This window comes from Pinus tabuliformis, chromosome X, assembly GCF_031772625.1.
Source record: "Pinus tabuliformis cultivar Carrire ecotype Pingquan chromosome X, CPIR1, whole genome shotgun sequence".
Classification (NCBI taxonomy): Eukaryota; Viridiplantae; Streptophyta; class Pinopsida; order Pinales; family Pinaceae; genus Pinus; species Pinus tabuliformis.
The window spans coordinates 823,778,095-823,804,315 of record NC_142308.1 but is presented as its reverse complement, the minus strand read 5'-3'; positions in this window follow the sequence as shown (position 1 = coordinate 823,804,315).

Here is a 26,221-nt window from a genome sequence, read left to right as displayed (position 1 = left end):
TGCTAAAACATGACAAACACACCATTTACTAGAGCTTAACAAAACTCATTACGGTATTTACAATAACAACCACATATACTTGTACACATTTTCTTCACCCAATAAATAATCATACTGTCCGTGGAGCTTTATAAACCAAATCAATAAGGTATTTACAATAATATACACATATACACATTTTCTCAACCAACAAATAAAAGGATACAGTGCTTGCATCCAAAAATAGGGAATCCAGAGGCTCACACCTTGACCCTTAAAAGTAGTACCAGGATTCACCTCCTTCCCAGGAAGTCCAAAATCCTCTGTCAAAGTCAAAGCTGCATCCAACGTCCAATGCTATAATCCCGTGCCACGTTTCCTCTCAGTAAACAGTTACCAGCTCATTGTTCTAGGGTGCACTCCCAATGTGCATCTGATTCCATCCGAAAATGCTAATGACAAAAAAAATCTATCCCCAACCTTCCCTTCTCTGCTAAACAGTCCCTCAGACACTCGAGTTGCCCCCTTCCATGCAGTCACTCACCTTCTAAGTTCCCTGACATCCCCTATCCTGGGTGATCCATCCCTTGACAAGGCTTCCTCGCATAAGAAGGTCAAATAACCAAAGCATATACCTGCCTCAAAACCATCATATCGGTCATAGCATGCTCTTGGAAATCAATGGACACTATTGGGTACTAGTGTCCCACAATGTCACTACTCCTGAATGTTTTACGAGTATACTGTTGCATGTTCCAATTCCTTGTGCTGTTGTTGCTAATTATTGTAGTCAATTTCAACCACCCAATCAAGCATTTCCATGCTTCTTTTACCAAGCACATAACTTCCATTAGATTTAAAATAAATTGAAATAAATTCACATCATACCTCATTGGTATCTCTTCAATAAGGTACACTTACAATCATGTTTACTTCCTATCACAACAAGTTGAATTATAATCTTTGACCAAATGATCATGAATAAAAATATCACATCTGGTTAGATCAAACTCAACCATCATAAATGAAAATCATAAATCACATGTAACCATCATAAACCAGAATCATAGATTGCATGTAATCAACATAGAATAGAATCATAAATCACATGCATAATAAAACTGAAATAAAATACTAATACTTGTCCTTTGATCTATCCTTATCTGCTACCTTTGTCTTTATTCCATACATACACCAGATCAATTGCCACACCCGAAAACACCTAGTGCCTTCTCCTCAACCATATGCACATACACATAGTGTGCATCACACACATTCAAACACACACAACATACAATTTCATGTAATACATACGCCTATACCTGACATACAATGCATACACCTACATCCAATGTACAACACAACATAATACATACACTTATATTCGATGTACAACACAATACAATACATACACCTACACTCGATGTACAACACAATACATATATGTACATAGAGTACAACAAAATGAATACACATATCATGATACCACGACTACACCATGCACATACATATTACCACATGCTTGAAACACAACATGTACGACATGTGCACAATACCACATGTACACCAGTACCATATGTATAACATGTACACAATACCATATGTACAAAGCACCACCTGCACAACATGTGCACAACATCGCATGTACATGACACCGCCTGCATAATGTGTACACAACCCCACATGTACACCACACCACCCATACAATGTGTACACAATACCAGAGGTACACAATGCCACATGCACATGTACATGACACGAGATGTACACAACACCATATGTACGACAAGTACACAACACCTCCTACACAAAACACCACATGTACAACATGTACATTGAACCACATGCTCACAACACCACTTGTACAACCATGAGCACAACACCACATGTACATATAACCACATGTACAACATGCACACAACACCATATGTACTTAGCACCACACGTACAACATGCACACAACACCAAATGTACATAACATTGCATATACAACATGTACATAGCAACATATGTACACAACACCGTATATCCAAGATGCACACAACACCATATGCACACAACACTACATATCCAACATGTACATAGCACAATCTATGCCCAACACTAGATATGCAATATTCACACATTACTATCTATACCTCCCTATACATATCATTTCCTAAATAACATTTACACACAATATAAATGCACAACACTGCATGCACACAACATCACAAATGAAACATGTACAACATATACAACATATGTACAACATTAGTACCACATATCCAAACCACACTAACTCCACCAAACAACCTTGCTTATAGTATCCCTCTACCATCCATGCTTATCATAGCATGCTGCAAAGCATATTTTTTTCTTTTCGCTGATGTATCTCTCAACATTAGCCCACAACATAAACATAGACATACTATAATCACATAATATCAATTCATATCCACATGATACTGACCTCAAAGATATGTCAGGCTACTCTTCCCACTTGATTCCTCATGAACTATGAATCTCTTCATGCCATTCACCTGCATAAGAAATCATTCCTCCACAAGAACGATTCCTGATGACCTTGTCAGATAGTGACAGATACATAGATGCACACATATATATAACATTAGCAAAAAAATATTCACGATCTCATTAGAAAACGACATACCTACATACATACATGTATACATATACATCGACACAATCATGATCACAACATAATTACCAGATATCATAAGTTCAAGGTTAAGAGAAATTCCTTTATCCGTGCAACATATGTACAACATCAAGAGAAATAATTCCCAACATAGCTAAGACATCTGACGCCTCAAATATATTTACTTTACCTTTCCTAATTAATTTTCTCATGATTGTCCTACCATCGTCCATTTACACCAATGGACCAAACCAATCCAACTAAATGTTATACGCTTGCTTTCAATTGCCCTTATACATGCACTGAGCTTCATCTAGGCCTTACATAACCTATTGGGTTTCATTCAACTCTTCCTGGGCTCCATTAACTTTCATCTTTCCCAACGAATTCCCTAGACTCCAAACATAAAAGGAAAGACAAGAAAAAATCAAGAAGAAAACCATGGCAAACCTCAACAATACGACTCCACAACCAAAGTGGTATGGTCGTGAATAAGACACAAGAAAAATCACAATCAAGAACAACAAATCACCAAAATATCAAAAAAATAAGACTAACAATAGACACCATGACTCAATCCCCATGGTTCTTAGTGCTTCCAAGGGAAAGCTCAACCTGAGCCTTCTTCAAGATTCCATGGAAATTTCTTTTCCATGCAATCCCTTGCATCATACTGCCATCAACACATAACTATCAATGCTTAAATAAACATAACAATACACTGGTTACCTTACCTTGTGCCAAATAAGTTTCCTTGCAACTGAACACGTCCATAACATCTCTTAAGGGACTCCAATTCCCTTGACAAATATAGCTATAACTGGACACTAGATGTTATACCTGTCAAAAACATAAAAATGAATATAGCACATACCCACATAGTTTTAGACAAGATTAGGGTTAAGAAGACTTCTCGTATGCAAAACAATCATTCATTTGGAATTAGGGTTTCTAAACATAACCAAATGAATTCTTACCCAATTCCTTTCTTTTACCATTTATCTTGTTGCAATTAAGTCTTATTATGCACTATCACATCATCCAACTATTGGTTATATAAACAAATCAATTATTACCTTGTCACACTAATACCAAGTATGTTACCCTGCAGCTACTCACACATGCCAACCACATGTTCCAAATATCAAGACAATCATATCTATCAATTTTAAATCAACCTTTACCAAGACTAACAATCATGTCATAATCTGTTATGAAACCAGCTCAAGCAAAGATAGAAAAGATAGATCAACGCCTTAGAATTCAGCCTCTTCGAGGGGGAAACCTCCTTTACATTACATAAATGAACAATTCTTGGATGATACAAATGAAAATACCTCCTTTCTATATATAGGAGTCTAAGTGGTCCCAATACAATCAAAGCCTACATAACAATAATATTGTAGAGCACAACAGTAACAATAGTGGGCTTCTATGTGGCACAATAGTAACAATATGGGCACTACATGGGTACATCAATATAATAAGTGGGTTGTACTAATAACAATAAGGGGTTACACTAGTAGTATAGGGGCCTAACATGCCCCTCTCCTTCAAAAAGCGTTGTCCTCAACGCTTGAGTAGTTCTTGATGCTTCTGTATAAGATTCTTGTCCTCCCATGTGGAATCTTCAGCGGGTAAGTCCTTCCACTTGATGAGATACTCTGAAATTGATCGATTTTGCAGCTGTTGGGTTCTTGTTTCTATGACTGCTCCAAGTTCCAATATGATTTTTCCTTCTTCTTCAATTTCTGGAAATATTGTTTGAATTGGGATCTTTTGCAACTTTTGAATAAATGGCCATACTTCTTCGTCCTTCTTCCATTCATCCCTTGCTTTGTTTATCCAATCTGGTTGGATAATATAAATAGCACAAAACAATGCTTCCACATCCTCATCCTTGAAGAGTCTTCCCATTCGGTAAGGTCGCCATTTTTTAAGTGCATGTAGTATTGCCAACATTTCCTTCTCATAAATAGCTTGCTTGAGATGTAGCAGTAAAAATACCCAATCACCTACATCAAAACATTTTTCACTGCGATGTTTATCTACCTGTTGTTTCGTTTGATTTTGCACCGAAGTGGCGTTATCCTTTAAAAGTTGGAGAACTTGTTGTTGATGCTCGATGTGATATTTCACTGCTTGAACCTTTTTCTTCTTGATATGTCCTTCTATCTCTAGAGTTTGAGGAGTGGTAATTTCTTCCAATCCTTTACAAGATATGGTTGGATTCATTTCTTGATGCTCGATGTGATCTTTCACTTCTTGAACATTTTTCTTCTTGATGTGTCCTTCTATCTTGATAGTTTGAGGAGTGGTAATTTCATCCATTGAATTACAAGATATGGTTGGATTCATTTCTTCTTTCTCGATGTGATCTTTCACTTCTTGCACCTTTTTCTTCTTGATATGTCCTTCTATCTTGAGAGTTTGAGGAGTGGTAATTCTTGCCAATGCTTTACAAGATATAGTCTGATTCATTTCTTCTTTCTCTGGGGTTGAGTCCTAGCATATATCCTCTTCTTTTGATGTCTCTTGATCCTTTTCTTCCTCCTCTTCATACTCTATGTAAAATAATTTCTTCTCATCACACTTATGACCTTTAGTGCATTTTCTATCACAATTGTAACAAAGCCCTTTTTCTCTTTTTTCTTCCAATTGTTGTGGTGTAACCCTTGTAGGTTGTGGAAGGCCAGGAGAAGAAACACTTCCATCTTTATAGTTGTGAGGGGTAGACTTCCTTGTTGCCATAATTTTACTTTCCAATATGAAACAAATCCCTTTTACTCTTTCCAAATGTTGTGGTGTTGCTCTAAAGAAGGTGTTGCTCTTTGTATCCTCATAATGTGCTATCATTTCCTCCGTGAGAATTGACCACGTAACAAGTTTTTTACGAGAACAAAGCCCTTTATACCATAAAAATTGATCCGGTTCTAAATATGAAGATGCAATACATACCTTTTGTAACAGTGGTACACCATGTAGATCAAAATATTTCTCCATCTGAAGTATCCAATTTACCAGATCCTTGCCATCAAACTTCCTGATCTTGCTTTTTCTTGATTTTAGGACCTCAATCTTGAAACAATTGTAACTCTATACTTGCAGATATTTAAGTTTTGAAATTTCTATATGTAGTAGCCCTCTATTTCCTCTTTCCAATTCCACCAGTCTGATCCAAATTGGATTCTCCAAGAAATAGTTATGCACAATCTTCCAAGATGACCTGATTATAGACCTTTCCAGAAGAACGAACTTGTATGAAGTTCCACGTGTCCATTTTTCGACCTTTGGCTCTGAAAAAGGTATACAAGAAACTATAGTCCGTCCTCTTTGTGTACCTTTTTATGAAATTTCAATCCAATGCTCAGAGCAAAAGTTATGACGATTTTCCCCAGGTCACCTGTTTTGAATGTAATTCAGGAGTCTGCAAAAAGACCAACTTCCTCAGATCATATCTCCGCCAATATCGCGCGAAAAGCTCTGAAATTCGGACACAAGGTTCAGCGTGCTTTCTTCTCAAATGGGTTTTTTTTGCGACTTCTGAAACGTCACAGAAAAAAGGTATAGCGAAAATGCCACGATGACCTGTTTGGAGCTGCGAAACCCTAGAATCCAAAGCTCTGATACCAAATGTTATGAAACCAGCCCAAGAAAAGATAGAAAAGATAGATCAACGCCTTAGAATTCAGCCTCTTCAAGGGGGAAACCTCCTTTACATTACATAAATGAACAATTCTTGGATGATACAAATGAAAATACCTCCTTTCTATATATAGGAGTCTAAGTGGTCCCAATACAATCAAAACCTACATAACAATAATATTGTAGGGCACAACAGTAACAATAGTGGGCTTCTATGTGGCACAATAGTAACAATATGGGCACTACATGGGTACATCAATATAATAAGTGGGTTGTACTAATAACAATAAGGGGTTACACTAGTAGTATAGGGGCCTAACATAATCCATAGTCAACTCATAGTCATTATACATAATGCTACAATTGTCACCTACTTACACTCAAGTGCATATCAATTATCTCAACACATATGTGTTAGTGAAACCATATTAAAACAAGATCATCTCTTCATGCAATATTATAGACACATACTCAAATCATGCAGTTAATCAAACGTTCAATAACAGATAGATGACATAATAGACACCAACACTTAAACACCAAATAGACGACATAATCAAATATTCAAGCACAAAGTAGATGACATAAGCAAGCTCATACCTTAATGTATCTCAGGGAGGCTATATTTTCTACATAATCAATCTAGTAGAATGATATGACTTCATGACATATCAACTCAAACATAAATAAGGTCATGATATCCATAATAGTCACTAGTTAACATGTTCACATCATAAACTCATAAACAATTATCATTCTGTTGTGACCACCAACAACCCTCCTTTTTCATTAGTATTCACAATAAGACTAATGAAATGGGGACCCTTCTAAAATACCAAATCTTAGAATTTAAGATTGCCTTTTTGTTTTCAATAAAACATGATATCAAAGAAAAACTCCCAACAATATGAATTCCTACCTTTTCATGCTTCATGCACATAAAAACATTACAAGTATTGAGCCTCCTTATGAAAGCGCCATATAACCACAAAAGCCAGGCAAACCCTCGTAAGCGGAAAGTCGAGTACTAAGAAAAACTTTAATAAACCCGCTTTTTAAGGATAGCATTGCATCGCAAAAAAGGTCATGGCAGGCATCCCTTACATAAGTAACTCTTTGAAAATGAGAGAATCCGAGAATGCGAGATTGTAAGCCTTACAAAATCATCGCATATCATAGATTTCAAATACCGCAGTGCCACTTAATGAAAAAAAGCCCAAATTTTGTGAAATGCGATGAGCTTCTCGCAAATCGCAGCTGCCTGATGAAACAATGGTTGTTAAAGAAAATACGTTTTGCGATATCGCGATCTGCGATATTGCGAAGCAAATCACAAATCACTTTATTGCAAATGTAAGGGCTCAGATTTCGATGACAGTACTTTCCGTCGTTCAATGCAGAGTTATGAGCATTAAATTTTAGCTTAACATTCCATTGATGGTTATTTATTAAAAACTATTCGGATCTGGTTTAAAGGACCATCTCACATAAGGTGATATCTTTGATATGATTTTAAAAAATTAAAAGCTTTCCCGTCACCTTATTGTTGTTCATTATTCACCATCATCCTTATCGTATCTTTGTTCTATTCTTCCAATTTTTAGGAGCAGTATGCAGAACAAAACGCAGAGCGTAATGGGAAAGAAAGGCAAAGTTCCCACATCTGAAAAATCAGAGATGACTTTGTTATTTACAAACACCATTTGTACTAGGGAAGCAGGGATATCTACCTAGGAAGTCATGTACTGACTGTTAGAAGAAGAAAACTAGAGAATTATGAAGGTTACAGTTACGGCAGATGGACGTGGCTCATCTGAAGCATCACTAACAGAGCTTGCATGCTTGTTTCTAAACCGTATTGCTACGAGGCCGAAGATACTCCCTTACACAGATATGGTAAAATGGATTATAGACCGCACTGATATATCCGATAGGAAATTCAAGGCACAGAGCCAGGAGGTCATGGGGTCATTTACCCCAAATAATTTAAGGCATATGTATCACCTGCTAGAATCCCAGGCCAGTTATAACAAATAGTTTGTGGAAAAATTTGCTAAAGAAAACAAGGATTTAGCAGACTGCACAAAAAGTTGGTCTGCGAAGGAGGAACCATTAAAGAAGGATAAAAATGGTATGTATGCCACTGGCTCCCTCTCTTCTCCTTATTGTTTCGCTATTGCAATGTTATGTAGACTATTTGGGAAGCCAAATATCAATAAGTTTTCATCAGAATGGTTGCCTTTATTGGATGTGGCCACCAATGCAACCATAATGGATTGGGCCCAAATTTTATCAGATAATTTAGCTTCCGCTATTTTAAGTTATCAAACTAAAAGAAGTTTTTCTCAGAGGTTTTACCCTCCATTCTTTTTAAGTTCCTACGTCATGGATGCCATTTGTTTTGTCTCCGATTTTCCCATCATGGGGTGGAAATGGACAATATAGAACCCTCTTCCTATTCAGGTTTATCACAAAGAACTATGGGAATCCAATTTCGTCCCACATTTCTACAAGATTTGTCATGGAGTGATGCTTCCTATTCATAAAATGCTATATAACAAAGATGCCCCAAGATTCTCCCCAGAAGCTGAAATTGACATTCTCCCTGTGGGAAGGTGGTTCGGGGAGGAGTTATTCACATACATTAGGGTATTTGGGAGCATTGCTTCACCTCACATGCTTCCTTTGTATGTCCTCGAAAAACTAATGGCCCAAGAAATAGCTTACCAGACCTGTGGTGTTGGGGGAATGAGCAAAGAACTCAAGAATTCTAAGAAGGCCATTTGGCCTCAATTCCCTGTAGTCTGCGGGGCTTTTGCATTATTTGATTTAGGGCATGCTTTTAAAGAGGTTGATAATATGCTATGTTTACAGCTACCCAAGTTCCCAGGGAGGTAGTACGATCCCTTTGATGTCATAAAGAATTTCACAATGATGGTCAAAATAAAAGTGTTTACTAAAGAAGATGATCTCTTCGATGATTTCTTTCAGCAGAAGAGCACTCTTAGAGAGATTCTGCATATGGCACAAATTCAGTTTGACCATGGAAAACTTCAAGAGTTTAACCATTACAGAGAACAGAGGTTGGAAAATGTCCCGTTGGACAAATTTCACATTGAACCAATAAGGGAGCCCACTCCCAGTATTAGCATAAGTGGAAGTTCAGGAGAAGAGAAGTCTAAATCAAAGTCCAAAAGGGAATCAGCTGAAAAATCCGGTAAGAAGTCAAAGAGTGAACACAACAAAAGTGAAGGGTCAATCAAAGATACAGTTCAGTCTATAGAAAAGCTTGACCAACAGGTTTTGTCCCCAAAACAGGTCGAGACTCTCGCTCCCCTCGCAAAGCCAACAAAGCCAATTGTAGTAGATCTAGAAAAGGAGTGGGATAATTTTAATGAGCTAATCAACACCGAGGAACAGAGTGCAGAGCCACTGATAAACCCAAGGGAGATAGCCACATAGATGATAATAGAAGAGGTTATTAATACTCAAGACACATTGCATATTCCTGTTGCTCCGTCATCCAAAATTGTACTGAAAATAGAGGAGATTTCTCCTCTTGATGTATTTTATAGCCCGCAACATAAGGCCGTTGTCAGGAGAAAAAGGAATAAACTAAATATAGATATTGTAATCTCTCCAGAGGCTGAACCTTTGGATGTTCTTTGGCAAGATCCAACTACTGAATCCATTAGAAAACCTAACTAGGCTCTCTCAGATCGCAGGGGCATATGCTTTTGCAACAATTGATAAAGCAATTGAAGTTCGAATGTTATTAAAAGAAAAGGAGGATAAGATCCTATTTTTGGAATAGAAACTACAACAGGCTTGCATCAGTCGAGAAGCAGAGATACTATTGGCAAAGCTCCAACAAGACTTCCAACAAATGCAATTTAACTATCAAAGCAGTCTGGTCAATAAAGAAGAACAATTACAGACCATGATAAAATTGCATAAGGATGATCCAAAAATTGAAGAATTCATCACAGAAGCCCTTGTCCTCAATGACCAACTCTTGCAACAGGAAGAAACACTCTTCCAAAGGATATCGCAATGGAATTCCCATTGCAAAAAAAGCGATAACATTACAAATCAAGTCGTAGATTTACGACTTGATTATGATTCAGTTTTTAAGAAAGTTTCTAAATTTTTGAATTGGAAAAATTCAGAGGAAGGAAAAGAGCGGAATTTCCCAAGATCGATGAATCTCATAAAGAAATGTTATTTGCGAAATGGATGCACAACTCAAGGAAGTAGAGCAGGCGATGGAGGAAGCAACAATAGCATCAAACAATGTCATTGACTGCATCAACGAAAATATGCACAAAGCAAATTTAATATCAAAGACCACTCTAAGATTCCTCTCAAAGGCACAGCAGCTTCAAACAAGGTGGAAGCAAATGGTAGAGAAAAATTTAGAGTCAATTAAACAGATAAGCAAGTTAAATTGGGACACTTAATAACAGTACCTGGTAAAGCCACATAGTCAATGGATGACTCTGAAATGCCTCATAACTTTCCACTGAGAAGATAGTACCAAAACTTACCAATTCCGTATTCGAAGTACAATTAAAATATGAGGTCAGCCAACCGATGCTCTTGAAGCCCATGCTGGATACTTGCAACTTAAAAGAATAGATGCATGATTTAGAATAGATATAGTTTTAGTTTGACTTTAGTTCATTTTTGCTTAAAATGAGGAAGGTGGTTTAAACCTCCTCATCTACTTTTGTAATATTTATTTTTAGTTTTCATTAAAGTAGTATTTAAAACTCTCTCATGCATTTAGAGAGGGGTCCAGAATTTTATCAAAAACAATTCTTCAGAACGTGTAGTTTGCCCCCCACTGAGGAGGTTTTGATAAATGAATGGAACGAGGTTTATTTATATCTAATTTAGATGTCTGCTACTGAAATGAACTTTTGTACTCTCAGTGGATATTGAATTATTTGAAGATAAATCTATATTGTTGAAGCTCATGAGTAGAACCTATTACCAATGGTACTTTTATCTCCTAATACTTGTTGCTTATGTGACAAGTGATAAATTATTTTTAGTTATTGATATATGAAAGTCTGAATGTTCAGTTGTCATTATTCAACTTTTGTACAGTGAAAACTATTCTTTCTATGCCGAGTATATGAATAACTCATTATGCGATGTGTTTCTCACAATTGTTTCGGCTAATTTCTTATATGAAACAATCATTTTTAATGGATTCATTTCTAGTAGATATTGAATGATTTTTATTAACAATTGCTGTTGGAAATTACTTTAGATTGCATAAACAAAGTGTTACTCCCGGGATAGTTTAAAGTTAGATGTTTTCCTTCATTAGAATAAAATTGCATATGTTAGTTAATAGATAGATTAGATTTAGAATAAGCATTCTCCCCATAAACCTTTAAAAATAAAAACATCATCCCGTTAGTGTACCATCATAAACAAATTGGGAAACTAGTCCCATCACCCCCAGTCAAAGCCACTATTCCAAACGGAAAAGGAGCTACTTTTAAGGTCCAGACCGGGTAGTTATTCCCCTTGTTGTAGGCCCAATTTTCGGGCCTTTCAACATATTTTGCGCTAGAAGGAGAGCATGAACTATGAATGGCGAGCGAATTCAAATCCATAGCCCATTCTGAGAGTAAATCTCCCTCAACATCTCCTCTGACTTCTTCCTCGCATTCTGAATCTCCAATTTCTAAGCAAGATGTTGAGAAAACAACAACCACTGCTGAAAACCTGAACATTTCAGATAAATCCACTCTTGAACCTCATGAAGTTCAGTCTTTAATTCATAAACTTCAAGGATTTTCAATATCGCCACAGAAATCTGAGTTATCTCAAGGCAATGTGACTTCACAATACATTCCTTCCCATCCTTTTACTAGATTACAGAGTGAAAATCTTGGTATTGAACCAAAAGAATTCCCTCTGCCTAAAAGAAAAAGAGCAAGGAAGACACCGGAAGGGTCTAATAGTGAGACTCTTTCATCATCATCCATTTAGTATAATCCATTACAAAGTCAACTATCCACTCCCAAACTCCATATTGTTGTTCAAGAGGGTACTGGAACTTCAACATCGTCTTCCCAACCACTAGTAACCTCATCTGTGCTTTCCTCTGTTAGTATCTCAATGATGGCAGGAAATCCTCCAGCAAGGCCATGGGCCAATCTAGGGGCAGTCACAATGCCTGTACCCTTGAGTCAATTGTCGGCTCATCCTAAAAAATGGCTCCCCAATTTTAACCCAAATACAACTGTAATGGCAAAAGAACACATAAACAACTTTATGTTGTCAATAAACTGAAATGGAGTTACTGAAGAAAATGTTGTTGTTAGGCTTTTCCCGTATACCTTACAAGGAGCAGCTGGGTCCTGGTATTTTTCATTACCATCAGGATCCATTACTATTTGGAACATTTTCCAAGAGCACTTTTGACTAAATTCGGTGATGATAGTCTACAGCGACAATAATCAATGATCTCTCAAATCTTAAACCGAATCAAGAGAACCTATCAAAGATTTCAACTCGCAATTTAATAAACTCTTAAATAAGATTCCTACCACATCTAAACCTAGTGAAGAGGTTTGATTTTAATGGTATATATCCGCCTTACCTTCGAATATAGCAATCTTTGTAGATAGGGCTGCTAAGCCAACATTGGCTGAAAATATGAAAGAAGCGATAGTGATGGAAAAATGTATTCTAGCTTTAGAAAAGAAAAATGCTATAGATGAAAGAAAATCTAAAAAGGTTACTTTTAGAGATGACCCTAAGAAAAAACAATCAAAGGACCCATTCGAGTTGGAAGGGTTACAGAAAGTTTTAAAAACCATGTCCAACGAAATGGTTGATATTAAGAAACAAGTGGCAGAAACCTCTTCCAAGAAACCTTTCAAGCCTTTTAGGAAGAATCCTTCAACCGATCCGAAGCCTCCCAATGCTATAACAAACACAGAATTGGAAGGGAAATAATAGGAAGTTTCAAATGAGGAACATACGGATGATGATGAGGTTGTAGAACTACAAGGAATGTGTGACTTCATTCTTCTGGATGAAGAAGATCAAGACATGTTACCAGTTGCTACCAGAAGTAGAAATCAACTTGATCCTCCACAATCCAGCTCTAAACAGAAAAACCCAAGCCCAGCTTCTAAAGATAAAATCGCAAGTAAGAAATCCTCACCAAAGGATACTCAGATAAACCCACCCCATTCTGATTTAACAACTCCATCTAAAACAGTTATCATTTCCAATGAAATGGAATATAATATTGTTGAGGACATGAAGAAGACTAGGGACAACATTACTTTTCATGAGCTGAGTAAATTAAAGCATCAATAGAAACTACTTTTGAAAGAACTGCATGCAGTACTGATTGCGTCTCTACCTACCGTTGTAATCTCACAAGATACTAATGAAATGAGAAGACCTTCGACTGGTATGTCAAATAAAGTTGATCCAAATGACATTGCTTTAATTGGAGGAAGGTCAAAATCCCATACTCCTCCATTCCTCCTTACCTTTGAAATTTTCAATAAAAATTTTCATAATTGTTTGGTAGACTCTGGTGCTTCATCTAATATTTTTCCTAAGACAGTTTGCACAAAGTTTAATGTCCAACCTCAAACGTTTGCAGTACACATAGTCCAGCTGGATCGGTCTCAAGTCGAAGTTATCGGAGAGATCAATCAAGTAACCATAAAGCTTTCATCGAATCCAAAGGTATGTCAAGTCATTGATATACTTGTTGCAGATATTCCTGAGTTTTATGGATTAATTCTTAGCAGGGATTGGTCAGAAAAGCTTCACGGTTACTTTGCAACCGAATGGTCACACATGTGGCTCCCTTACAATGGTAAACCAAATAAAATAAAGGCTGATTGAGAAAGACACCAAAAATACATAGTAACAAAGTTAGAAGGAGAAAATGAACCTATAGCGTACAACAATAATATAATTGCAAACTATTCTGTTGATTTGTTCTTAGGAAATTTCAATGCTCATACTTTACCTTTTTTAGAAAATTTAGTTTTATCTCAGATAGAAATTTTTTCTCAAACGGATACTTCTAAATGCATTAATTTTGTAGATAGGCCTGTAAATAAATCTTTGTTTTGGAAATTATTTTTCGATGGTTCTAAGTCTAATGATGGAGCAAGAGCACGTTGTATATTAATTAGTCCAAAAGGAGAGAAAACCATGCTAACCTATAGACTCGTGTTCGATTGCACAAATAATACTGTGGAATATGAAGCTCTAGTTCAAGGGTTATACAAGGCAATCAGACTTAACATTAAATATCTACAAGTCTTTGGGGATTCTGAGATTCTTATTAAGCAAGTACGAAATACTATACATTGTCTATCAAGTCACCTAAAGCATTAGCAATCGTTAGTACAAGACCTGACTTCACACTTTATAGCATTTAATATTTCATCTATTCCCAGACTCCAAAATGCTCTTGTCGACCTCCTGGCTAATGTAGCTTCCAAGCTCATTCCCTCAGAAGACTATAGTCCAGATAGATTCTTAATCGAATTAATCATTAGACCCTCCATCTCGGATAATGTTACCAACTGGAGAGTTTTTAACGATGATCGTGATATTGTAAGTTTTCTGACTTCAAAAGGCTCTTATAGTAATTAGATAATTGATGAAGACCAACATGACAAGCAAGTACAACAAGGAAGCACCAATAATTCTATACCCAAATCTATAGTCAAATTAGAATACCTATATGATTTAAAGGACAGATTCAAAAGGTCCACCAATTCAAAACTTTAGATTTTAACTCTAAGATATGAATTAGTGAATCTAGGAACTGACATAAAGCCACAGAATATCAACTTAGGTCTTGGTCTAACTCCCGAGGAAAAATCAGCCTTCATTCGAATCTTGAAACAGTATAAAAATATCTTTGCCTGGAATTACGATGACCTCAAAACTTACGATACTTCAATAATACAGCATACAATTCCGATGATCGCTGACGAAAAACCAGTCCAATAGAAGTTGAGGAAAATCCATCCTTTAGAAAACCAAATTAAGTCTAAAATGAACAAATTACTGAAAGCAAAAATTATTTTTCCTGTTCGACATTCTAGATGGGTTTCCAACCTGGTACCAGTTAGAAAGAAAAATGGAGATATCCAGATTTGTATTGACTTTCGAAATCTCAATAAAGCCTTCCAAAAGGACAATTTTTCACTACCCCCTATGGAACAGATATTACAATCAGTTGTAGGGTCTGAATTGATGTCCTTTTTAGATGGATTCTCCAGATATAGCCAAATTTTAGTCCATCCGGATGATCAATTGAAGATGACATTCAGAACTAAATGGGGCACGTATGCATATCAAAAGATGCCATTTGGATTGATTAATGATGGTGGCACATTTCAAAGGGTCATGGATATTGAATTTAAAGGATTAGTGAATAAGTTAGTGGTGATTTACTTAGATGACATAACAGAGTATTCTAAAAAACGTAGTAGTCACCTCAGAGATTTAAAGAAAATCTTTCAACGATGTCAAAAACATGGAATCTCACTTAATCCAAAAAAGTCATTTTTTGCATTAAGTGAAGGAAAGCTTCTCGGATCCATAGTGTCTAAATTTGGAATCCATATTGATCCATACAGGATTAAGAAGATTTCTGAGATATCCTTACCCCATAAAAAAAAGCAATGAAATACTTTCCTGGTCAGATCAATTTCGTTAAAATATTTGTCCCTGATTTCTCAAGAATTGTGTCACCTATCCAAGCAATGATTAAGAAAAACTCTCCCTTCAAATGGGTCAGGTAGAACATCAATCGTTCAGCCTGATAAAACAAGTGATTATAAATGCCCCATCTCTAGTGACTCCAAACTCTGATCCTTTCATTTTGTATACATTTGCCTCTAAGAAATCATATGCTACAATACTTACACAAGCCAACCAAAATAAAGTCGAAGCCCCAATTGCCTTCTTCAGTTCAAACTTGCAAGGAGATGAATTAAATTATTCTGACGTTGAGAAACATGCTTATGCTGTATTCAAAGCGATCAAACACTTTAGACCCTTTCTTCTCAAGACTCATACAAAAATAGTAGTACAATTTCCAATGGTAAGAAATCTTTTGGTACAGAAAGATGTAGGTAAAAAGAGAGCAAATTGGGTCACAGCCCTGCAAGAATATGACTCTGAAATCAAGCCAAAAAATATTGTAAAAGGTCAAGTTTTTTGCAGGATGTTGGCTGGAGAATCTCACATATCAGAAATGTAGTCCCCAGACAATGAGGTACAAATGTATGAGGTAAGCCTAAACGATAATGAGTCAAGATATGTTGATATCATGTTTTACTTAAAGAATGGAAATTCTCCTATACATTTGAATCATACAAAGAAAGGAGCCCTAAGATTAAAAGCCAAGCAATATCAAATTGTAAATGATGTACTCTTTGGAATGAATTATGATTCTTTTCTTCTTATATTCCTTGAGAAATCTAAAGCTGAAAAGGTATTGCAGGAACTTCATGATGGACCAGCAGGTGGACATTATGCAAGAGATGCGACAACACACAAAATCTTGCGTGCAGGCTACTACTAGCAAACATTATTTAAGGATGCACATAGCTATGTAAGAAGATGTCAAATTTGTCAAATTGCTACTGGAAGACAGAAGAAACCATCATTGCCATTACAACCGATCAACATTGATCAACCATTTGAACAATGGGGATTAGATATAATAGGTGAGATCATTCCTCACTCTTCTAAATAGCATAAGTACATCCTTACAGCTACTGATTACTTTACCAAATGGGTAGAAGCAGTTCCACTCAAGTCAGCAAACTCTGAGAGAATCATTGATTTTATAGATCAATTCATAATTACCAGGTTTGGCTTACCTTCGGCTTTAATGTTTGATAATGCATCATATTTTTTTGGTAATGCTATGACTGAATTTGTGCTCAAAAGAGGCTTTAAACTTAAGTATTCTACCAATTATTACTCGCAAGGGAATGGGTTGACCGAATCAACAAACAAAAACTTGACCAGAATCATTATACGGACCATTGATCGAAATCATAGAAATTGGCATAAGTCTTTGAAGTACGCTCTTTGGGCAGATCAAATAACTCAGAAAACTTCTATTGGCACTTCTCCTTTTAATTTAGTTTATGGGAAAGAAGTGGTTCTCCTAACACACCTAGCTATTCCTTCTTTAGCCTTAGTTCAATTCATCGAAGAAACTCCTTCCTCATCCTTGCAACTAAGACAATTGTAGATTATTAAGCTAGAAGAGGAATAAGAACAGGCCATAATTACCCCATGCACATCATCAACAATTAGTAAAGGCTTCTTTTGATTCAAACTTGGTATCTAGAAAATATTTTTAGCTTGGAGATTTAGTATTGAAATGTGATAAAGCTCATGAAGAGAAAGGCGAGCATACTGAATTCCAACGGATGTGGCTTGGACCATTTCAAATTGTTGAAATCATAGGTCCATCAATTTTCATGTTACAAGACTTAGCAAGAAAAAGAGAGTCTTTACCTATTAATGGGCAGATCCTTAAAAAATACTTTCCATAGAAGATGACCTCTTCTGTTTTTATAAATTATTATTTTTAGCTTGTTTTTCTTTTTGATAATAAAATAGGTTGAAAATGTTTACCTTTGGTTTCCACGAAAAGAATAAGTGTCTCTTGTCAATTTTGTTTTTTCTCTTGTATAAGTGGAGGAGGTTAGGAGAATTAATCTTTATTTATGAAACACATGGTCAAGTGCTATAATTCTAAAAATTTAACTTGTTCTTTTGTTTCAACTTTATGAGTTTTGATTAAAAACAACCTTCAGTAGAAGTTTGCTTCATATCAGTCATGAAAAGTATCAATAACAAGACAAAGATTCTCTACAGAAAAGCTACTTTTAAAAATCTACATTTGTCATCCAGAAGAACTGTTAAGGAACCAATGACTTCCTCCCCACTTTAGAAAATTGTAAGTTTCAAAGAATAATCCAGTTATGCACTTCAAACTTAAATAATAAGAGGTCTCATCAAGAGCCGACTTATCATGATCATAAAGATTATAACTAACTGACATTGCCAAATTGCATACCAAAACAGGGTAATGACTCGAGATTGTTTGAATGAAAAGACAAGGGGTCTCATCATGAGCCAACCTGTTCAGTTAAGTTATAAATCAAGTGAATGGCACTGTCAAATTTGGCCACCAAACCAAGACATTATTCTTTAAGAATTAAAAGAAAAGAAAAAGTAATAAGTGTAGATGAGGATTTATCTTTGAAAATTGCATATTTCTTTAGTAGGATACTGGATCATTGCTGGGTAACAGGTAATCCTATCGAGGCTATGAACGCCTGCTGGCAGTAAAGGCTCTACCTATGACAAATGAGTACACCTAAACCTGATCTACAGAGATGTCTTTGTTTTTATCTTTATAAACCAAGTAATGACTGATGTAAGTACAATGACTAACTTTGGGAAGAAGATAATCAGAATTAGGATAGATGGAACAAGATACTGTTAGCAAATAGCACTGTGTACCTTATATTTCTACAGTAAAGTTTGATTTTCCAAAACCATTTCTGTTTTAGAAGTTTTAGAAAATTCAAAAAATTATCAGAGATAACTGGTTCTTTCAAGTGAATCGCCAATTGTTGTGACCATCAAAAACCCCCCTTTTCATTAGTATTAGCAATAAGACTAATGAAATGGGGACCCTTCTAAAAAACCAAATCTTAGAATTCAAGATTGCATTTTTGTTTTCAATAAAACATGATATCAAAGCAAAACTCCCAACAATATGAATTCCTACCTTTTCATGCTTTATGCGAATAAAAACACTACAAGTATTGAGCCTCCTTATGAAAAGCACCATATAACCACAAAAGCTAGGAAAACCCTTGTAAGAAGAAAGTCGAGTACTAAGAAAAACTTTAATAAACCCGCTTTTTAGGGATAGCATTGCATCACAAAAGAGGTCATGGAGGGCATCGCTTACACAAGTAACTCTTTGAAAATGCGAGAATGCGAGAATATGAGAATGCAAGAATGTGAGAATGCAGGATAGTAAGCTTTACAAACTCATCGCATATCGCAGATTTCAAATACCGCAACACCACATAATGAAAAAATGCCCAAATTTTGCGAAATGCGATGAGCTTCTTGCAAATTGCAGCCGCCCGATGAAACAATGGTTGTTAAAGACTATAGGTTTTGTGATATCGTGATCTGCGATATTGCGAAGAAAATTGCAAAATCGTTTTATCACAAATCTAAGGGCTCAAAGTTCAATGACAGTACTTTCTGTCGTACGATGCAGAGTTATGAGCATTAAATTTTAGCTTAACAGTCCATTTATGGTTACTTATTAAAAATGATTCAGATCTGGTTTAAAGGACCGTCTCATGTAAGGTGATATCTTTGATATGATTTTAAAAAATTAAAAGCTTTCCCGTCACTGTATTGTTGTTCATTATTCACCATCATCCTTATTGTATCTTTGTTCTCTTACAATTTTCAAGAGCAATATGCAGAACAACACACAGAGCGTAATGGGAAAGAAAGGCAAAACTCCCGCACCTAAAGAATCAGAGATGAATCTATTATTTACAGACACCACTTGTACCAGGGAAGCAGGGATATCTACCTAGGAAGACATGTACCGACTGTTAAAAGAAGAAAACCTGAGAATTATGAAGGTTACAGTTACGGCAGATGGACATGGCTCATCTGAAGCATCACTAACAGATCTTGCATGCTTGTTTCCGCACCATATTGCTATGAGGCCGAAGATACTCTCTTACACAGATATGGTAGAATCGATTATAGACCACGCTGATATATCCGATAGGAAATTCAACGCACAGATCTAAGAGGTCATGGGTTCATTTACCCCAAGTAATTTAAGGCATATGTATCACCTGCTAGAACCCCAAGCTAGTTATAACAAACAATTTGTGGAAAAATTTGCCAAAGAAAACGAGGATTTAGCAGGCTGCACAAAAAGCTGGTCTGCAAAGGAGGAACCATTAAAGAAGGATAAAAATGGTATGTGCACCACTGACTCCCTCTCTTCTCCTTATTGTTTTGCTGCTGCAATGTTATGTAGACTATTTGGGAAGCTAGATATCAATAAGTTTTCATCAGAATGGTTGCCTTTATTGGATGTGGCCAACAATGCCACCATAATGGATTGGGCCCAAAATTTATCAGATAATTTAGCTTCTGCTATTTTAATTTATTGAGCTAAAAGAATTTTTGCTCAGAGGTTTTACCGTCCATTCTTTTTAAGTGCCTACGTCATGGATGCCATTTGTTTTGTCTATGATTTTCCCATCATGCGGTGGAAATGGACAGTATAGAACCCTCTTCCTATTCAGGTTTATCGCAAATAACTGTGGGAATCCAATTTCATCCCACATTTCTACAAGATTTGTCATAGAGTGATGCTTCCTATTCATAAAATGCTATATAACAAAGATGCCCCAAGATTCTCGCCAGAAGCTAAAATTGACATTCTCCCTGTGGGAAGGTGGTTCGGGGAGGAGTTATTCACATACATTAGAGTATTTGGGAGAATTTCTTCGCCTCACATGCTTCCTCTGTATGTCCCCGACAAAATAATGGCTCGAGAAATAGCTTACCAGACCTGTGGTGTTGGGGGAATGAGCAGAGAACTCAAGAATTCTAGGAAGGCAATTTGGCCTCAATTCCCTATAGTCTGCGGGGATTTTGCATTATTTGATTTAGGACATGCTTTTAAAGAGGTTGATTATATGCTATGTTCACAACTACCCAAGTTCCCACGGAGGCAGTACAATCCCTTTGATGTTATAAACAATTTCACAACGATGGTCAAAATAAAAGTGTTTACTAAAGAAGATGATCTCTTTGACGATGTCTTTCAGTAAAACAGAACTCTCAGAGAGATTCTACATATGGCACAAATTCAGTTTGACCATGGAAAACTTCAAGAGTTTAACCATTACAGAGAACAGAGGTTGGAAAATGTCTCGTTGGACAAATTTCACATTGAACCAATAAGGGAGCCCACTCCTAGTATTAGCATAAGTGGAAGTTCAGGAGAAGAGAAGTCTAAATCAAAGTCCGAAAGGGAATCACCTGAAAAATCCGGTAGGCAGTCAAAGAGTGAACACAATAGAAGTGAAGGGTCAATCAAAGATACAACTCAGTCTATAGAAAATCCTGACCAGCAGGTTTTGTCCCCAAAACAGGCTGAGACTCCCGTTCCCCTCGCAAAGCCAACAAAGCCAATTGTAGGTAGATATAGAAAAGGAGTGGGAGAATTTTAATGAGCTAATCAACACCGAGGAACAGAGAGAAGAGCCACTGATAAACCCAAGTGAGATAACCATAGAGATGATAATAGAAGAGGTTATTAATAATTAAGACACATAGCATATTCCTATTGCTCTGTCATCCGAAATTGTACTGAAAATTGAGGACATCCCTCGTCTTGATGTATTTTATAGCCTGCAAAATAAGGTTGTTGTTAGGAGACAAAGGAATAAATGAAAGATAGATATTTTACTCTCTCTAGAGGCTAAACGTTTGGATGTTCTTTGGAAAGACCCAACTACCGATCCATCGGAAAACCTAACTATGCTCTCTCAAACAGTAGGGGCATATGCTTCTGCAACAATTGATAAAGCAACTGAAGTTTAAATGCTATTAAAAGAAAAGGAGGATAACATCCTATTTTTGGAACAACGACTACAGTAGGCCAGCGTCAGCCGAGAAGCAGAGATACAATTGCAAAGCTCTAGCAGGACTTCCAGCAAATGCAATTGAACTATCAAAGCAGTCTAGCCAATAAAGAAGAACAATTACAGACCACGATAGGATTGCGTAAGGATGATCCTAAAATTGAATAATTCATCATAGAAGCTCTTGCCCTCAATGACCAACTCTTGCAATAGGAATAAACACTTTGCCAAAGAATCTCACAATGGAATTCCCATTGCAAAAAAAGTGATAACATTACAAATCAAGTCATAGATTTACGACTTGATTATGATTCACTTTTTAAGAAAGTTTCTGAATTTTTGAATTGGCAAAAATCGGAGGAAGGAAAAAGAGTGGAATTTCCCAGGATCAATGAATCTCATAAAGAAATGTTATTTGCGAAATGGGATGCACAACTCAAGGAAGCAGAGCAGGTGATGGAGGAAGCAGCAATAGCATCAAATAATGTCATCCACTGCATCAACGAAAATCTGCACAAAGAAAATTTAATATCAAAGACCACTCTAGGATTCCTCCCAAAGGCACAACAACTTCAAACAAGGTGGAAGCAAACGGCAGAGGAAAAATCAGAGTCAATTAAATAGATGAAAAAGTTAAACTGAGACACTTCCTGGCAGTACCTGGTAAAGCCACATAGTCAATGGATGACTCTAAAATGCCTCATAACGTCCGCCAAGAAGATAGCGCCAACACTTGCCAATTCTGTATTCATAGGACAATTAAAATCTGAGGTCGGCCAACCAACGCTCTTGAAGCCCATGCTGGATATCTGCAACTTAAAAGAACAGATGCATGATTTAGCATAGATACAGTTTTAGTTTGATTTTAGTTCATTTTTGCTTAAAATGAGGAAGGTGGTTTAAACCTCCCCATCTATTTTTGTGATATCTATTTTTAGTTTTCATTAGAGTAGTATTTAAACCCCTCTCATGCATTTAGAGAGGGGTCTAGAATTTTATCAAAAACAATTCTTCAAAATGTGCAGTTTTCCCCCCACTGAGGAGGTTTTGATAAATGAATGGAACGATATTTATTTATATCTGAGTTTGATTTCTGCTACTGAAATGCACTTTTGTACTCTTAGTGGATATTGAATTATTTGAAGATAAATCTATATTGTTGAAGCTCATGGGTAGAACCTATTACCAATGGTACTTTTATCTCCTAATACTTTTTGCTTATGTGCCAAGTGATAAATTATTTTTGGTTATTGATATATGAAAGTATGAATGTTCAGTTGTCATTATTGCACTTTTGTACGGTGATAACAATTCTTTTTATGTTGAGTATATGAATAACTCATTATGCGATGTGTTTCTCGAAATTGTTTCGGTTAATTTCTTATACGAAATAATCATTTTTAATGGATTCTTTTCTCATAGTGATTGAATTATTTTTATTAACAATTGCTGTTGGAAATTACTTTAGATCGCATAAACAAAGTGTTACTTCCAAGATAGTTTAAAGTTAGATGTTTTCCTTCATTAGAATAAAATTGCATATGTTAGTTAATAGATAGATTAGATTTAGAATAAGCATTCTCCCCATAAACCTTTAAAAAGAAAAACATCATTCCGTTAGTGTACCATCATAAACAAATTGGTAAACTGGTCCCATCACCCCCAGTCGGAGCCACTATTCCAAACAGAAAAGGAGTTGTTTTCAAGGTCCAGACTGGGTGGTTATACCCCTTGTTGTAGACCCGATTTTCGAGCCTTTCAACACATTCATAGATAATAATCCCATCTGCACAGCTAGTCTAGATTAATATGACATTATATCACATAATATTAACTCATACCTGAATTTCATAATCTTAACCATTTGCATAGACCAATCCAACTTAGTATGACACATATAACATCAAGATATTAATGCAATAACTCTAATCATCAAGTTATTAACATATAACAACAACAAGTTATATGTCATGCTCATCAACAATATATAACCTAATTATGAAGCTAACTATCATACAACAACAAGTTAACCTATACCAAACTCATCAACAACATATAACATAATAATTAAGTTATCTAACCTAAAACAACAATAGCAATGCATACCACCATAGGTTACTATTATTCATGACTATTCAATACATGTGCATATGACTATACTAATCAACTAGCATCTATCATGTATGTAACCATAGCATCAATAGAATGAAAGCCATACACATAACTGTAATGCATATAACAATCCTTAACCTGCATACCTACATGCTCAACATACAAAACTGTATGATGATATGCTCTTACCCCGAATTCTAGTGCTGCAAACTCACTTTAATGATCTGCATCTACTGCTTTACCTCATTCAGCACATTAGCATCATAACATACCAATAACATCATGATGACCTAATTGCATACAATGACTTCACAATGCATGTTTGACCTACCATACATGCATAACCATAACCATGACAATGCATGCATAACAACATATAGACACCGACATGCATAACCAATGCATACACAACCATAAAATCATGACAACACATCCCACAACATCATCAAACTTCACATGGTGACATCACTACAACCATGATCAACACCATGCATATGAAACAAGCACATGGACTACAATCATAAGGAACACATATGCAATCAACATGAATGCATGACCAACACACCACACATCCAGTCTAAGGGGTGAAACATGGTCTGATACCACTCTGTGATATCAGATATGACCCAAAGAGAGTGTAGCCTACTCTGATACCACTATGTAACACCCTCCTCTCACAACTACCCAGGTAATCGACCAACCGGAGTAAACATGTGACAAGAGGCTACTATAATTGGATTCAACCTCCTAGGTGACCTTAAGAAAATGGAATCAATGGAAACACATCATACAAACTTTCCATATCAGCTACAAGACCAATAAGAACTTGTAAAAATTTCACCTGTAGAAAAAACGGATATATGCAATGTCCTAAAGCATAATACTTGTTCTACTTCTACAAAGCATTAAGCAGAAGCATAATCGAATTTATGAGAAACATCAAGTAGAAACATGCATAACTGATCAAGAGAAACAATCACACATAACACAAGATATATCCAGGGGAAAGCATCAGCATAAAACCCCAACCATGTATTATCAATCAAGTGGAGATCCTCAACAACATACAAAAAGAATCAGCTCAATAGCTATCCTGCTCTCTCTGTAATCAGAAGATGAAGATCATAAACTAACTAGGCCTCAATATATACGCCAAAAGTCATCCAATCTCCTATAATATGTATTTCTCTTGGAAATAGATCCTTCTCCATGCAAGGAATACTTACTAGAAATATCCAAGCATTTGATAGTACATTGTCCCTTATCTAATCTCAACTGGGTCTTTGATAGAACTGATGTGCAACAGTTTTCCATGAGTGAATCCTCAGTTATCTAAAATAATAGTTGTCACATGCATGCAAGCATCAAAAAACTATATTTCATTATTTTAACAACTTGTTAAAATAATCTAACTGGACTTGACTAGTTAGAACCAAGTCAACTGATTCTCTCATTATAGAACTCATACTTATTCCCTCAATTAGTGGAGGAAATTAAGGATAAATTCCTCAATCAGTGGGACAACTTGTGTGCATGCTCACAAAGACTTCAAATTTGAATTTCCTTAACTAATTAACTCAACTGAATTAATTAATTAATATTTACAACTTCTGTTAAGACCAAAATTAATTTTACTTCCTATAGATAGACTAGGGACTGCTATAAATAGGAAGGGACCTAGAAATGGTATTTTTAGAACTTTCTATTTTTAGCAATTTCACCTCTCACCCAATGTGACCAATGACCTCACTGGCCAAACTGCTTTTTTAGCACATTCTAAATTTAAAATTTCTTGTTGCACATTTTTCAACACTCCCTCTCAATAAGAAAGGTTTTCTCTCGAACTCGATTCTATAACTCTGGAATGTTTTGCATGCAACACATCTACCCGGTCCAATTGCTCCAACAACACTTGGAACAAATACACTCCCAACTGACCACTCTGTTGGGCTAGGAACATACTCTAATGCTGAAGCTCTACCTGCTGCAGACAAGTGCTCCCTCTCTGACATCTGCACTACTGCAACATCTCCATGCATCTCGCACCATTGCACACCTTTCTGTGCCACCTAGCACTGTGCGAAACACTTGTGCC